Source organism: Lepisosteus platostomus, chromosome 10, assembly GCF_059453375.1.
Source record: "Lepisosteus platostomus isolate fLepPlt1 chromosome 10, fLepPlt1.hap1, whole genome shotgun sequence".
Lineage (NCBI taxonomy): Eukaryota > Metazoa > Chordata > Actinopteri > Semionotiformes > Lepisosteidae > Lepisosteus > Lepisosteus platostomus.
The window spans coordinates 20,191,022-20,206,549 of NC_142620.1; the positions used below are offsets into that span (position 1 = coordinate 20,191,022).

Consider the following 15,528-nt stretch of genomic DNA (forward strand, 5'->3'; position numbering starts at 1 on the left):
ACTCATAGTTGTTCAAGTTAGGAAATTGGGCCAAATACCTACTCTCTTTTATTTGAAAGTGCAAGATTTTGCAGTAAAAGTTATTTATTTTATTGCTAAGAACTGTGAGAATCTGAACCATTGCCATATAAAACATAAGCATATCTCTCATACAGAGAGGATGTCCATTAGATTTCATTTCTTCATTTTCATGTGTTTAATGTATTATTTTTTGCTGGTTTAAATTAATCTGGTAATACAGTCTGTCACAAAGGTTGTACTGATTTAAAATAGTGCAGGTGTGTGTTTAGGATCCAGTGAAGATTTGTTCAGCGGGAAGCTCTGCAGCCCTGAGGGAGTGTAATGTCCTGAGAGACAGCAGTGTAGGAGTAGGAACTGCACTTGCTCAATGTCACACTTACAGTCTGTGTACAGGACTTGACCACATTCCTGCCGAATATACCACCTCTCACAATATCTTAAGATTGCTTCACTGACAAACCCAAAATTTGGAAATTTCTCCATCTTCTTTTGGAATGTAACATTACATTTAATTGCAGCGTCATTTTACAACACGTATCTGTAGTGGATCATGATTTCACTTCTGTGCTGAGAAATTGGTATAATTTAATTGCTAAAGAACTGTGTTAGACCAAAATAAAGAATAGGTTCTGGAAGACTTGTTTTTTTCTGTGCATCTTTTGGGAAAAAGTGAAAAAAAAGCATTGTAGACAAAAACACAGTGCATATATGATTTTCTTATTTTAGGTGTTTCTGGGCAGAGCAGTGCTGGCTAAGGATCTGCACCTATGGCTGGAAGGTTGCTGGTTCAAATCCTGCGGCTGGCAGAGGAATCCTACTGCTTGGGCCCCTGAGCAAGGCCCTTAACTCCCCCCTGCTCCAGGGGTGCTGTACAATGGCTGACCCTGCTCTCTGACCCCAAGCTTCTCTCCCTGTCTGTGTGTCTCATGGAGAGCAAGGTGGGGTATGTAAAAAGATGAATTCCTAATGCTAGAAATTGTATATGGCCAATAAAGTGATCTTTTCTCAGCTGTGAGATAGGTTTGCTGGGAGAAGTAATTCATGTCAAATGGATAATAATAAGTACACCAGTTGGTGCAGTCACTGTTACAGAGAGGGCCTGTGGCCTGCTGTTCTTATCCAGGCAGAAAGGACTGAAAGCTGAGCATGAGTCCAAGGTCAAGAGACTGACATCTAGCAGACTTCAGAGTGAAAACGTTCCACAGCCACTGACAGAGATCTAGCCACCTGAGCCTCAGTTCAGAACTGTAGTCAACTGCATCAAGCATGGGCTACTGAAATCTTGGAGCTTCAGCAGAGGCTAACATTTCAGAGCAAGTTTTCCTGTATGGAATAGACATCACTCAGTCTGTCAAACCACACTCAGCACCTGATATCAGTCTTCAGTTGAGTGTAAATTCTCCATCAAGTGCGGGCTGTCAAATTTACAATGGCTTCTGAAGGGCATAAGTGCAGATTTAATCTATTCAAGGTAACAATGTTTGTGAATAGAATGGCTCAGCTTCCATCAAGTGTTCTGGTCAAGGGAAAGGTGAAATGATGAAAAGGACTGCCCCTACTATTTTGCACTTCCTAATGTAGATTAAATAACACCAGTGTCCTTCCCTTTTACACCAATGGCCTGTCTGCATACACATTATACACACCATTGCTTGGGAAGTGAAAAATGTCACCCAATGTTCGCCTGTGAAAAGTGTCACATGTCACTCTGGACACCTACCAAAATGACGTTGTGTAGTTAAAGTATTGCACGTGACAAGTTTTTTAGTGGACTTTGAAAGTGTTATTCAATATATTATCCTTCTCTCCTGGTTCTCAGAACAAATGGACTTGGCTGTTGTCCTGTCATTCCAATCTGTTTATAGTATGTGTCAATGGAATACGTTTAACTTAGAAAAAGTTTTCAGCATATTTTGTCCACTGTGATGTGTCCACAGTGTTATTTGTGAGACAGTCGTCATCAGACTACAACTGCGTCACAACCCCCAACAAACATTAGCCAAAGTGACTGATATCCTACAAGGCACTGGTGCCCAGCAGGGAGAGCTCTCCACCCTGAGACACAACACTGAACCGACTCCTTCTGTGCCTCCTCACTGCAGTTCATCATGCTCCTGTTTGTCGCCTCTCTGTTCCTCTCGCTGGCTCGTAAGTAGCGTACCTGTTGTTGCGCAGCTTCGGGGTTAAACATTTGTCTTGACAATGACACAAGATACAGCAGATTCTAACCCTACAAAAACTGAGATAATTTGTAATGTTTTCCTTTGGGCAGCAAACACAAGAAGTGTACAGTTTTACAGAAATGAAAAAAAAAAAGGAAAACAGATCCAATATGAACATTCTCACGTATGTGCCATATGCTGAAAAACATATGCATGCATGAAGCGCGGACATGTTACCAGGCTCCTAAATTAGTTCTTCTTTTCTTCCAGACACTTTGGCAAGGACATCTGTGTGGCAGGAGAAGTTTACAGTAGGACACAGTGGTGAAGCTGTTCATCTGGTGTGCAAACAGAACGCGACTGATGAGTACATGTACTGGTACAGGCAGGATCCCAAGGAGGGTCTGAGGCTGCTGCTCTTCTCCAGGTATGAAGGGATGGAAGCTAAGAATGAGTCTGAGGACAAGAGACTGTCAGCCAGCAGACCTGACAGAAAGAACTTCTTACTGACACTGACAGCCCTTCAGCTCAATGACTCCGCTGTCTATTACTGCGCTAGCAGTTTAGACACAGCACTACAGAGCCACGGAGCCTCAATTCAAAAACCTCTTGGACAGTTCTATCAGTTGAACAGCAGAGGGCAGTGCTTGTTGTGCAAACTTAAAAAATAACCCCAGTAGCATGTCCATATGATTTTCTTTGTTTTGCCTTCATAGATAGATATGATATAGATATAGACTCTGAGATCCTTTAAGAAATGACGTCTCAAAATCCTCACATTTGTAGCTTAATAGAAATCAGACTCCTGGTTTACTGCCATTCTAATGTTGTCAGCAATTCAGGCCATAAAGAGGCCTACAGAAGGCAGTTAACAGACAGTCACCAGACACTGGTGAGGCTTAAAGTCTGTAATAAAAAGTTCAGACCAGTCACTTTACGTTGCAGATCACACTGTATATGTTCACTGCCATTGTGTTTTTACAGGGGTTGGTAAAGTAACCTTGCTTTATTAACACCACATGTACTATAGGATGAACACTGTTATTGAACACATATACTGTTGAATTTAGTGAGGTTGTTAAATTATTAATTAATCAAACTTTGAGAACGAGTGATTGTTTTCCTGTTGTGTAGATCCTAGTTACCATTTTTGAGCACTGGTGGGTAGGTTCCATTCTTCCCTCGGGTCCTCATTGTTCTATGATGCACCTTCACTTGACAAAGTTCTCTGACAGTGTTTTCACCCTGAAAAGGTGTGATTTAAAGCAAAATTACATTAAAAAAACTGATACTTCGATTGAAATGTAAGTTCAATTAACAGGCAAAACAACTTTGGAGGAGGAATCTTGAGTGCCAGCGATAAATCTTCAACATTTTCTTTCTAAATATACAGTACAGTGTTTCTTTACCTCAGTTATAACAACTGAGGGAGTACATGATGAACTGAGTCCAGGTCACTTTCTAAGGGCTGACATTTTACTTATACAGTATTTATATTTACAGTTTATGGAACAATTCATGGAAATTGAAGGAGTTCAATTGAAGGAGATACTATTATCTTTATTGATAGCCACATAAATAAACTGCCCAGACTTGTAACAGATGCAGACTAGTTTTCCATTGGGACTCATCAGGGCAGTCTAACTTTGTTTCGATTATTGCCTTGATGCTGTTTTGTCCTTTGTTTAGTTCTGCTTCTAGCCTAGTGACAAATATCTGGGGATCTCCAACATTAGCAAAAACCTTTACCAGTTTAAATGTTACATTTTAGAAATGAGCAGTTAATATTATAGAATTACACTGCTTCTCTTTATTACCCACAGAATGCCCTCATGTAGTTATTTCGTTCTGTTCTCTCAGTTTATCTGTCCATCTATGTCAGGAGTTTCCAGCATTGGTCCTAGAGAGCCCCAGTCCTGCAGACTTGAAAGGTATCCAGCAAATTTCTGAAAACCTGCAAAAAGTTAACTGTGATCAAGTAAAGAAGTGATTTGTTCAATTAAATAAACTAGAGATGATCTGGAAAACGGTACCACCATCTGGAAAACGGTACCGGAGCATTCGGGCCCAGACTACTAGACTCAGAGACAGTTTTTACCCCCGCACTATCAAACTATTAAACTCCCAGCCTCTGTCCCCTACGATCTGAACCCTCACAGTGCCTTCTCTCTTTATCAAAACTCAAACACACATTGAAATCTACCTCTACCTCACATGTCAAGAAGCTCACTCCCCATAATTTTCTATCCCTTATTTCATTCTGTTGATGTTTGATTTTGCACATCTGATGGTGTTTTACACATTGCCTGTTGTCTCTGTCTATCTTTTCTTATACAATTGTATTGTTGTTGTTTTTGTACATCTTACCATCTGAGAGCTAGCTAAATACCATTTAGTTATACCATATACTTGTATATGAGTATAACGACAATAAACTTGAACTTGAAATGTAAAGAATAAGAATCATGCACAATCTGCACTAGATGGAAAATTGTAGATGTGATCCAGCCCAGTTTCACCTTCACTCACAACCAGTGAGAGTCAGCCTGCTGCAGCCCTGTGAGATTACCTCTCTTGGTTTGAGCGAGACAGCTGCCTGGAATCGAACACTGTTCATTGCTTGTCCTGCACAGCTTTCAGAGTCTGAGTGTTTTGCCTATCTGGGCCCAGCCCTGAAAGGAGGCGTGGAGCTGCTATCTTGCTTAGGGCAGAGCAGACTTACAGAAGCGCTGTTCTTCTAGGCTCTCAAGAAGAGGACCATGACATTCATTTTACTCCTCCTTTCGGTATTTATGCATTGTAAGTTCAAGTTCAAGTTCATTGTAAGTGGTAGGAAGCTAACTTTATCTCCTTTTATTAATCTTTGTGCTCATCTCATTTCATTTCATTTGTTTTTTTATTTTGTGTCACATTTGAATGGAATTCCTGACTCTTTACCACTTTTTCTTCAGATGTGTTTTCCTGGTGGACTTTTGTTGTTCCTGTCTCAGTCTCTTAATTTTCTTTCAATTTATTTTTTGCAGTGACACACTAAGCTGTGTTTTGTCTCCCTTTGTCCATTTTTGAGCTCCTGGTGTTTCTGCTGTGGAAGTTCTGTTAAATCACCTCGTCAGGTCCAGGTGCGATTCTCTAGTCTGTCCTTCAGTCTCCCTCCTCCATTGCACAGCCTGCTGGATCTCAAGCCAGTTTGATGTGCAGTGTGGAAAATTTCAGCAACCCTCAAATGTTGTAGTATAGGCAGAACTCTAGATCAGAACTCGAGTTCCAGGTTCTGGCCATTGGACCAGGCACACATGGGGACCCACCTTTTAAGCCAGACAACTGAATGGAAGTACCTAAAGTCTGGAAACAAAGGCTCTTGTTCAGGATAACAGTGGAGTCTACTACTGCTCATACACTGCACATGGCTGTTCTCACAAATGGAGCCCCACCACAGAAACCTCTGGAGAGCTCTGTTTTGAGCACAATGGTGACATAGCCCCTTGAAGGGGCTTTTATAAGAATGTCATTTTGCTTTAGCTGGTTCTTTAAGAAAAATCTTAAATTGTCTTTTGCCATGTTTTCTTTTACTTTGAAGGCGAAACGCAGCATGTGACAGCTGGGAGACAAAGCCATGGTTGCCATTTAGCACAATAAATAATTGTAAAGAGACTATGTGCTCCAATTACATCTGGAAATAATCAATGTTTTTCATGGAAAGCCCATCTTTTTTGTGCACATTCTCAAGACTCTAATTTTTCAGGAAGAATTGTCTGTCAAACAAGCTGTTGGCTTTACATCTCTTTTTCAGGTATTTCAACAGAAACTGTAATTGAGCAGAGCCCACGCTACATTGCCAAGTTACCAGGAGAGAAAGCTGAGATGAGCTGTACGCTCAGTGGGACCTCCACCCCCTTCCTCTACTGGTACAGACAGCATGGCAGTGGAGAGATGGAGTTCCTCTTTCTCTCCAGGAGCAAGGGGATGTTTGATGACTCTCCGGTGAAAGACTTTATACCAGAGAGAAAAGAAGACCTGTTCCTCAGCCTGCGCACAGACAGCCTGAGAGTGAACCACACTGCAGTGTATTACTGTGCCTGGAGTAGACACAGTGACTGAGGCACACAGGGCCCCTGAACAAAAACCTCATAGGAGCTTACAACTGGCTCCTGGAGCTGGCAGACTGTCATCAGCCTTGAAGTAGTAATATTGCAAGATGTAAAAATGAAAGCACTGCCATAAAACAGAAGTTTAAATATGTTGCACTCCACTATAGTCAGTGACTAACATTTCACTGTCCTTTTCATCCGCATTGTAAGAGCCATAAATAATATTCACATGATGTTCAACCAGATAGCAGTCAGTAGTGGTTTTGTAAGAATGTTACCCATAATTTGTAAAACAGGATATTTACTTTCAATGCGAACAAAACACCTACTTGCCAGATGGGTGTCAGCACTGCCCAACTAGATTTTAAATCTAAATAAAACTAAGGAATACATTGTAGATCTTTCAGAACTGAATTGCAATATTAAAAGGTATCTGAGAAACATTTTTGACACAGTATTTAAATATATATACAGTATAAGTGAAAACAATGTGATTGTGTGTCCTAAAATATTTAAATGTAAATGATGTGTGTGTGTGAGATCAACTTTTACATTTAAAATTCTTCATATCGCCTCTCTGTATGGACAGTGCATCTGTTGTAGAAATAAGTCCCCCTGCGCTGCTAAGTGGAAATGATTTCATTAACAAGGCCATCACAGGCAAGACAATCGATGAAACACTGGAGAGAGCCAAGTCTCCTCCTTCATCGTGAGGGGTGTGGACAGAGCAGAGAGGAAGAGCTCTGAGCTCATACAGGTCTAGACTCCCTCCCTGAGCTCCACAGCGCCCTGCTGCTGTCAGCGCTGAGTTCACACACACCTGTCTGGAGGACCATGCTGTCACACTGTGTGCTGGTGCTGCTGCTGCTGCTGCTGCTGAGGAGTGAGTGGACCGACAGCAACTCGCCGGAGGGGTCACAGGCCGCACGGTTTCAGCTGGGGTGCAGTCAGGAGTACTGTAGCTCCTAACAGGACTTTGAACACCTGAAGATTAAAATACAGTGATTTAGTTAGGATTTAAATGCAACATTCCAAGCTGCTGTATTGTTAGTGTCCCTATTGATAATTCTTACAGAGTGGTTTTCTAAGCTTTTCAAAAGAGGAAAAACATGCTCATCAGTATCTGGAAGAAATTGTTTTCATACAGTGTGTGTGCAAATGTAGGGATAATCAATGTTACTACAAGAAAATGAACAGAAAAGAAATACACTTATACTGTACATGTTCAATTTAATTTACATTTAAAAAAATGATTGCAGTAGGGAATTTTGCATAGAGGTTAGATCATTTTGCTTCATGGTAATTTCAAGCTCACTGTTTTCTACCCTGCTAACAGGTTTCTTTTTCCCAGGTTTCTTAGCGCAGACTGTAATTGAGCAGAGCCCACGCTACATTGCCAAGTTACCAGAAGAGAAAGCCGAGATGAGCTGTACTCTCAGTGGGACCTCCAGTCCCTATCTCTACTGGTACAGACAGCATGGCAGTGGAGAGATGGAGTTCCTCTTTCTCTCCAGGAGCAAGGGGATGTTTGATGACTCTCCGGTGAAAGACTTTATACCAGAGAGAAAAGAAGACCTGTTCCTCAGCCTGCGCACAGACAGCCTGAGAGTGAACCACACCGCAGTGTATTACTGTGCCTGGAGTAGACACAGTGACTGAGGCACACATGGCCCCTGAACAAAAACCTCACAGGAGCTTACAGCTGGCTCCTGGAGCTGGCAGACTGTCCCGAGTTTGTGTGAGGTACAAAATATAATGAGGCACTTCCCTTATTTCAATTAACTGAACTTCAAAACCACAAACCCAAAATCAACAAGTATATGAATCATACAGCTGTGTTTGAAAGTTTATTTAAATGTTACACCCTATTCATCCATCTATTTATTCATCCTATTCCAGGAGAGCCAGAGGTTATCCTGGCAACCAAGTGCAAGGTAGGGGATACCCTGAACAGGACACCAGTCCACTGCATGGCAGACAGATACAAACACGCATCCCCAGGGCCAGCTTTCACAGAAGCTAATTAACTTACCGGTATGTCTTTGGACTGCAGAAGAAAACTGGAACACCCAGAGGAAACACATACAAACAAGGAGAGAATGTCCAAACTCCGTGCAGACAGCACCCCAGGTCTGGAATTGAATCCAGGGCCCCAGTGCTGTGAGGCAGTAATGCTTACCACTGTGTCACCCTCATAAACATAATTCATTTTAATGCAAATTAGTTAGAGTTTGCATTAACGTTTGCAGCAGTCAAACATTAATTAGTTTCTGGGAAAATTGGCCCTGGTGTGAATGTGTGTGTGTGTGGTATCCCATCAAGAGTGTTTTCTGTTTTGCACCTGGTGCTTGCCAGGATAGGCCCTGTGACCCTGTGTTAGATGAAGTGTCTAGAAAATGAAGGAAAGGATACTGGGAAAGTACATTCTTGGTGAAATATTAAAAATACACATACATTAAAATATATATGTGCATGAATACCAATATCAATTTGTACCAGATTTAGACATAAATTAATATATTAACTGTAGTTTTATGTTTTGTTGTATTTAATTTCTGCACTCGTTACAAGTGACTCTCACTGTGCAGCTTTTTTAGGCATATCAGCCAGTGATCTTCTCACATCTTCTGGGTACATTACAAGATTGAAGATTGAACTGTCTAGGAACTATGTAATGAGTCATCAACCGATGAAGCATTGGAGAGGGCCAGGTCTCCTCCTTCATCGCGAGGGGTGTGGACAGAGCAGAGGGGAAAAGCTCTGAGCTCATACAGGTCTGGACTCCCTCCCTGAGCTCCACAGTGCCCTGCTGCTGTCAGCACTGAGCTCACACACACCTGACTGGAGAACCATGCTGTCACACTGTTTGCTGGTGCTGCTGCTGCTGCTGAGGAGTGAGTGGACTGACAGCAACTCGCTGGCGGGGTCACAGGTCGCAGGGTTTCAGCTGGGGTGCAGTTAGGAGTACTGTAGCTCCTAACAGGACTTTGAACACCTGAAGATTAAGTGATTTAGTTAGGCTTTGTTACACAGATGAGGCTTTTAAGGATTTTCCAAGTTATGTGTCTGTATTGGTAAACCTTACAAGGGTGGTTTTCTAAGCTTTTGAAACCAGAAAATGTTTTCACTGTTTTCTGAAAAAAAAAACAAACACAATTTTAAGCATGAAAATGTGGTATAAAATAATATTAGCAGAGATATGACAAATGACATGTTCTATATTTCTTACCTTAAACATACTTTTTAAGAGCAGGTGGAGGGCATTAGTGCAAAACAAACAATTCATGTTTGAAGTAAAAAATGTTCAGAAATACAACAGAAGTAAATGTTTGAAGAATGCCTAAGGTGTATTTCAGTTAAATCTGAGACAATGTTCCTAATGTTTTTTTTTGGCCCTTATGCAAAAGAGGGGATCATGACATTTTGGAGGAAACAACAATATTAATTTTACTGCTCGTCTTTCTAGTAAATGCTCATTCAGTCTAATCAGCTCTTGTTTTTCCATGGTAAATTCAGTCTGGCTGTTTCTACAGAGACCAATAGTTATTTTTCCCCAGGTATTTCAGCACAGACTGTGATTGAGCAGAGCCCACGCTACATTGCCAAGTTACCAGAAGAGAAAGCCGAGATGAGCTGTACTCTCAGTGGGACCTCCAACCCAGATCTCTACTGGTACAGACAGCATGGCAGTGGAGAGATGGAGTTCCTCTTTTGCTCCAGGGGCAAGGGGATGTTTGATGACTCTCCGGTGAAAGACTTTATACCAGAGAGAAAAGAAGACCTGTTCCTCAGCCTGCACACAGACAGCCTGAGAGTGAACCACACTGCAGTGTATTACTGTGCCTGGAGTAGACACAGTGACTGAGGCACACAGGGCCCCCGAACAAAAACCTCACAGGAGCATACAGCTGGCTCCTGGAGCTGGGCACGATGATGCTGTCTAAGTTACTCTTCATTGAAGAATAAGGGGGGTGGGGTTCCTAAAAATCCAGTGGCAGTTTTCGTTGTACATTGCAATATCTGTTCAAATACCATTACTGATTTTTTTTCATTGTTCGGCAATGACTGCTGTGTCTATCCTGACTGCAGTGTCCGGGACACCCCTATGCTTTGAAACATTGGAATTAACCTGGAATTGAGCATAACTGAAAAAGTAAAGCAATAATTAAAAAAAAATCTGCAGAAGGTTTTCATTTAAAAATATAAGAGATCACAGATCAGCTAAGGAGTACTTTTTCAAGCAATAGTTTGAAACAAACATAGGAATGCTCTGAGATGACAGTTACTGGTACTCAAACAATAGTTGCAGAGTGAAGTATGGTTGGGAGGGCTGGGTGTCAGGGGTGGAGTTTGGGTGCTCAGTGCTCAGTGACCCGAACGAGTATTTCTGCTCTGCTCCTTGAGCTCACACACACCTGACTGGAGGACCATGCTGTCACACTGTGTGCTGGTGCTGCTGCTGCTGAAGAGTGAGTGGACTGATGCCAACTCGCTGGCTAGGGTCATAGACCCTCCATCTTACAAAATTGAGTTTACACTGTTAGAAATGATCAACTAAATTCCTTGTGTTTCTTTCTAGCTCTACAAGTCTCAGACAAATGCAACAATTGATATCTTGGACTTAAGAATCCTTGCCATTCCTCGCTCTTTTTTTACTTTTTAGGAATAATATTCTAGAATGTTATTAAGATGATGATTTCATGTTATTTTTTCTGCAGTACAAGATATTTTAATGTAGAATTCTGATTTAAGCTCTACACTGTATACTGTCTACATGTCTGTAAGGTGGGGTAAGTGAAAGCGTATAATTTCTCTCTTTCAGGTGTGGATGCTATGTCTGTGCATCAGTTTCCTCTTTCATTGGTTCATAGGTCTGGCTCTCCAATGAACATAACCTGCTCCATTACAGACCACAGCAATCCCAATATGTACTGGTACAGGCAAGGCCCTGAACATGAGCTGAAGTTGCTTTTTTATTCTATTGGTACTGGACATGTAGATCCCATCAGACTAGACCGGTTTAGAGGAAGCAGACACAACAGCTCCCATTTCACTCTGGAGTCTACAGCTTTGGCAGTGGATGACTCTGCGGTGTATTTCTGTGCTGGGAGTGCCCACAGTGCCTGACACACATTGACTATCAGCACAAAAACCACACCTGCAGTCCTTCCCTGAGCCTTATCTTTCACCGTTGTTAATATAGGAGCATGTCAGCTAGAAGACAGTCATGGCGTTACAATGTTTTTAAGCATAATGCATTTACAGTACATGGTGAATTCCAGCGGAAAAGTATTTCTTAAAGGTATCCTAAAAGTTTAAAGTTGCATTTTGGGACTTGCTGAGCCCAATAACTTATTAGAGGACATATGCTTATTAATTTTATTTCTCCCAAGATGTAACATAAGAGCAAAAGAAAGATAACAAATGAGAGATGGCTATTGGCTCATTTCTGCTCATTGCTAGAAATTGATTGTCCATGAATCCTGTGTTGTTGTCCTTCATGGGCTTCAACAATCTGATTCCCACAGCCCTTTGCATAAAGAAGTACCTGCTGTTCTCAGTCTTAACTGCACCGTTGTTTTGCAGCTGGGGAGGTTTGAAAAATTATGATCTCCAACATTTTCTAAAAGAAGGTACAAACGTACAAGAAAGAATATGAGAAGGTTAAAGAGAAGTGAAATGATCTTTTCTTTAAAAAATGGTTTGGGAAAATAATCAGTTTTTCAAATCTTTCAGTTATCCAGTGGTTCCTGGCCAGAATGTGTTGGGTGGGAACACTGCACCCCAAAACACAGAACTGAACCCAGATTGCTCCCGCAAAGAACACATTGGTACATAAATTGACATGGAAATTAAACCATTGTATACTGATTTGAAATTATCAGCCAAGACAATACATTAATAATAATCTTACTGAGTGGGTGGGTAATGTATGCACACCTGAAATGTCTGCTTGTTAAAAAGCATGCCAGCTAACACATAATTATTAATAAACTCCAGTACATTTAAAATTGGAAACATTAGGGTGAGATTAGGTGCATCAAGCCATTCGTCTAGTGAGATCTGGCTTGAAAAACAGCTTCACAGTGAAAACAGTATCTCTACAAAGTCATGAGTGCATTTTCCTTCTCCATCTCCAGGTGTCTCTGCAGGTCCTCTCAGCAGCGATGTCACAGCTGGGTGAAAAGGAGGCGGATGTTCAGGTGTGAGGTCTTTGACGACCTCTTGCTCTTCCCCAGAGGTGATCACACCTTGTTATGTCACACCAGCTCTCTTCCTGATCCTCCTCTGGAGCTCCCAGCAGACACAGACTCTGACTCAGAGCTGAGAGACAAGTCCTTCGTGTGGCAGCAAGGCATCATGGGTCTCTTTCTCCTGCTGCTGCTGGTCAGGGGTGAGCTGTTACAGTGATTCTATTCATACATATTGACAGTGCTCATTACAGTTTTAGAAGACACTTGGCAAATATTAAGACCAAACAGATTTAGCTTTTTGAGAAACATGCTGAGCGGTACTTATTTCTAAGGTTTGGTACAGAACTCTATTTATTCCCTATATTTAAAAAATACATCTAAATAATAATTTATAAATAATTCTAAAAACAAATCAAGCAGAAGACAGTAGGCTCTAAAACAAGATAGATTTCTAATAGTACCTAAAGAGAGGTAGGACTATCTGAATCAGACTCAAGCATTGAGATTTTGGAATCGCCATGTCAGGAAAAACTTTTCAAGCATTTGCACTGACTCAATTATTTGCATAACAATGCAATTCAAATGAACTGTGCGTGAAATCAAGTAATGTGAATCCTGAGACAGCTTTTAAGGAGGAATGTCTTCCCTGACTAATCCCCAACCTGTTATTTTAAGTAATTGCTTTTTTTCTTTCTTCCAGGGGCTGTTTCTGTGACTGTACGGCAGTATCCTACAATAGAATTTGGAATACAAGGCAGTACTTTAAAAATAAACTGTGAGGTGACAGGGTCAGCTAGTCCTTCAATCTACTGGTTCAAGCAGCAGAGCCATAGTGATCTGAATCCTCTGTTTTATTCTGTTGCTTCTGGTAATGTAGATCCCCCCACACAGGGGCATTTCAGTGCAACCAGACCCAATGGCTCCCACTTCATTCTGGAGTCTACAGCCTTGACAGTGGATGACTCTGCAGTGTATTTCTGTGCTGGAAGCACTCACAGTGCCTGAAACACATTGACTGTCAGTACAAAAACCACACCTGCAGTCCTTCTACAAGCTCAGAGATAAACCATCATTAATTCAGAAGCACTGCAGATACAAAAGAGAGAATAGTCTTCAATAACTCAATAGTCAGTCTCTGCTGTTTTTGTTAGCACAATACAATTTATTTATTTTTACTTAGTGAAATGATTCATGGGAGAAGGAGAACTTAGCAACAGGTAGTTGACTGAACTCATTATTATGACCTGTTTCTCTCAGAAAACTGATCCAATAATTCACATTGAATTGAGAAGGACATTTGAGAGCATTTTTCATGTTCCTGTGGAAAGCTTTTTTACTGCTGCCTTAAGCCTGTTTTTAAATTCATCTGTTTTTAAAATCAAGACTTTCATGCACAAGGAGTTTCTTTGTACAAAGCCATGAGTTAATTTTCCTTCTCCATCGCCAGGTGTCTCTACAGGTACTCTCAGCAGCGAGGTCACAGCTGGGTGAAAAGGAGGCTGATGTTCAGGCGTGAGGTGGCCTCAGGCTCTCTGACACCCACCAGCTCTTCCCCAGAGGTGATCACACCTTGTTCTGTCACACCAGCTCTCTTCCTGATCCTCCTCTGGAGCTCCCAGCAGACACAGACTCTGACTCAGAGCTGAGAGACAAGTCCTTCGTGTGGCAGCAAGGCATCATGCGTCTCTTCCACCTGCTGCTGCTGGTCAGGGGTGAGTTGTAACAATCACAGAAGCTTTGTTTTTGCTGGTAGCTTCGATTCCATCAGTTTGAAAAAATAACCATAATAAAAAAGTAAAACAAGTGTGAATTATCAAGAATATTTCTTATTAATTTTTAATCTGCTCTTCATTGGTTGTCCACAATTTATCTCCCTTGTAAAAACAACAGTTTTTCCATATAAGAGTAGCAGCTTCAGACATTATTTAATATTTGTGATTGTTTGTCAGTGAAAAAGGCTACATGGTAATCAGACATTTCAATGCATGTTGGAAGAGCAAAACCAGTATATTTTTGTAGAATCTCTGCTCTTTAACCAATTAATTACATTTTCAGCATATGCACTTTCTTTTCTGTAAGAATGTAATCAACATTTTCTTTCTGAGCAGTGCAATAGGCTGTTTTTCCATGCAGCGTGCAGTCCCACCTTGTACTCTGGGCCTCTGGAACAGGCTCTGGGTCGCCACGACTCTCACCAGTAATATGTGGCTTTCTAATAATGGATGGAAGGATTGTAAAAGTATTAATTTTAGGATAATGGTGTAAGAGATAGACTTTTGCTGATCTCTACCCTGTTATTTGAATCAGCTGTCCTTTTTTTCCTTCCAGGTGCTGTGTCTGTGACAGTTTGGCAGTATCCTACAGTAATGTTTGAAAGACAGGGAAGTTCTTTAAAGCTAAACTGTGAGGTGACCGGATCTTCTAGCCCTTCAATCTACTGGTTCAGGCAGCACAGCTCTAGTTTGCTGAAGCCTCTGTTTTTCTCTTCTGCTCCTGGGACTGTAGAGCCCCCCACAGTGGACCAGTTCAGCTCAAGCAGGCAGAACTGGTCCCATTTCACTCTGGAGTCTACAGCTTTGGCAGTGGATGACTCTGCGGTGTATTTCTGTGCTGGGAGTGCCCACAGTGCCTGACACACATTGACTATCAGTACAAAAACCACACCTGCAGTCCTTCCCTGAGCCTTGTCTTCCACAGGAGCAGTTCAGCTCATTTTAATAAAATTAATGTTATTAAAGGGTGGCATGGTGGCACAGTGTTTAACACTGCTGGGGTGCTGGGTTCAATCCCTGGGATGATATCTTTGTGGAGTTTCTATGTCCACAGTGAGTGAAACACATTAAATCAGTAATTCTTTCAGTAACACCTTCTTTCAGGTGTCTCCTGGTTTTGAGCCAGCAGTGGAAACAGAATGAATTGGCAAATTATTATATTTATGGTACTACTTCAGAGGCTTGTTTTGTAAGACAGATTGACCTTATGCAGAGGTGTATTCTGTGCAAATGAGATGAGTTACATCTGAACTTGAGGCACATTGAGAAGCAACAGCCAGCTTTCTTTAAT

The 15,528-nt window shown here is 41.5% G+C and overlaps 2 long non-coding RNA genes across 3 annotated transcripts; both read left to right on the forward strand.

Annotated features, from left to right (window-relative positions):
• Positions 1 to 1,843: 1,843 nt before the first annotated feature.
• LOC148653548 (uncharacterized) lies at positions 1,844 to 7,944 on the forward strand. Of its 2 annotated transcripts, XR_015941695.1 has the most exons (4): positions 1,844 to 2,169; positions 2,454 to 2,610; positions 5,974 to 7,154; positions 7,623 to 7,944. It is a non-coding gene; the product is annotated as an uncharacterized LOC148653548 (long non-coding RNA). The 2 variants fall into 2 exon arrangements; XR_015941694.1 differs by lacking the exons at positions 1,844 to 2,169; positions 2,454 to 2,610 and adding an exon at positions 4,796 to 4,982.
• Positions 7,945 to 12,381: 4,437 nt separating this feature from the next.
• Positions 12,382 to 15,109, forward strand: LOC148653549 (uncharacterized). Its single transcript, XR_015941696.1, has 3 exons — positions 12,382 to 12,665; positions 13,166 to 14,177; positions 14,794 to 15,109. It is a non-coding gene; the product is annotated as an uncharacterized LOC148653549 (long non-coding RNA).
• Positions 15,110 to 15,528: the final 419 nt, after the last annotated feature.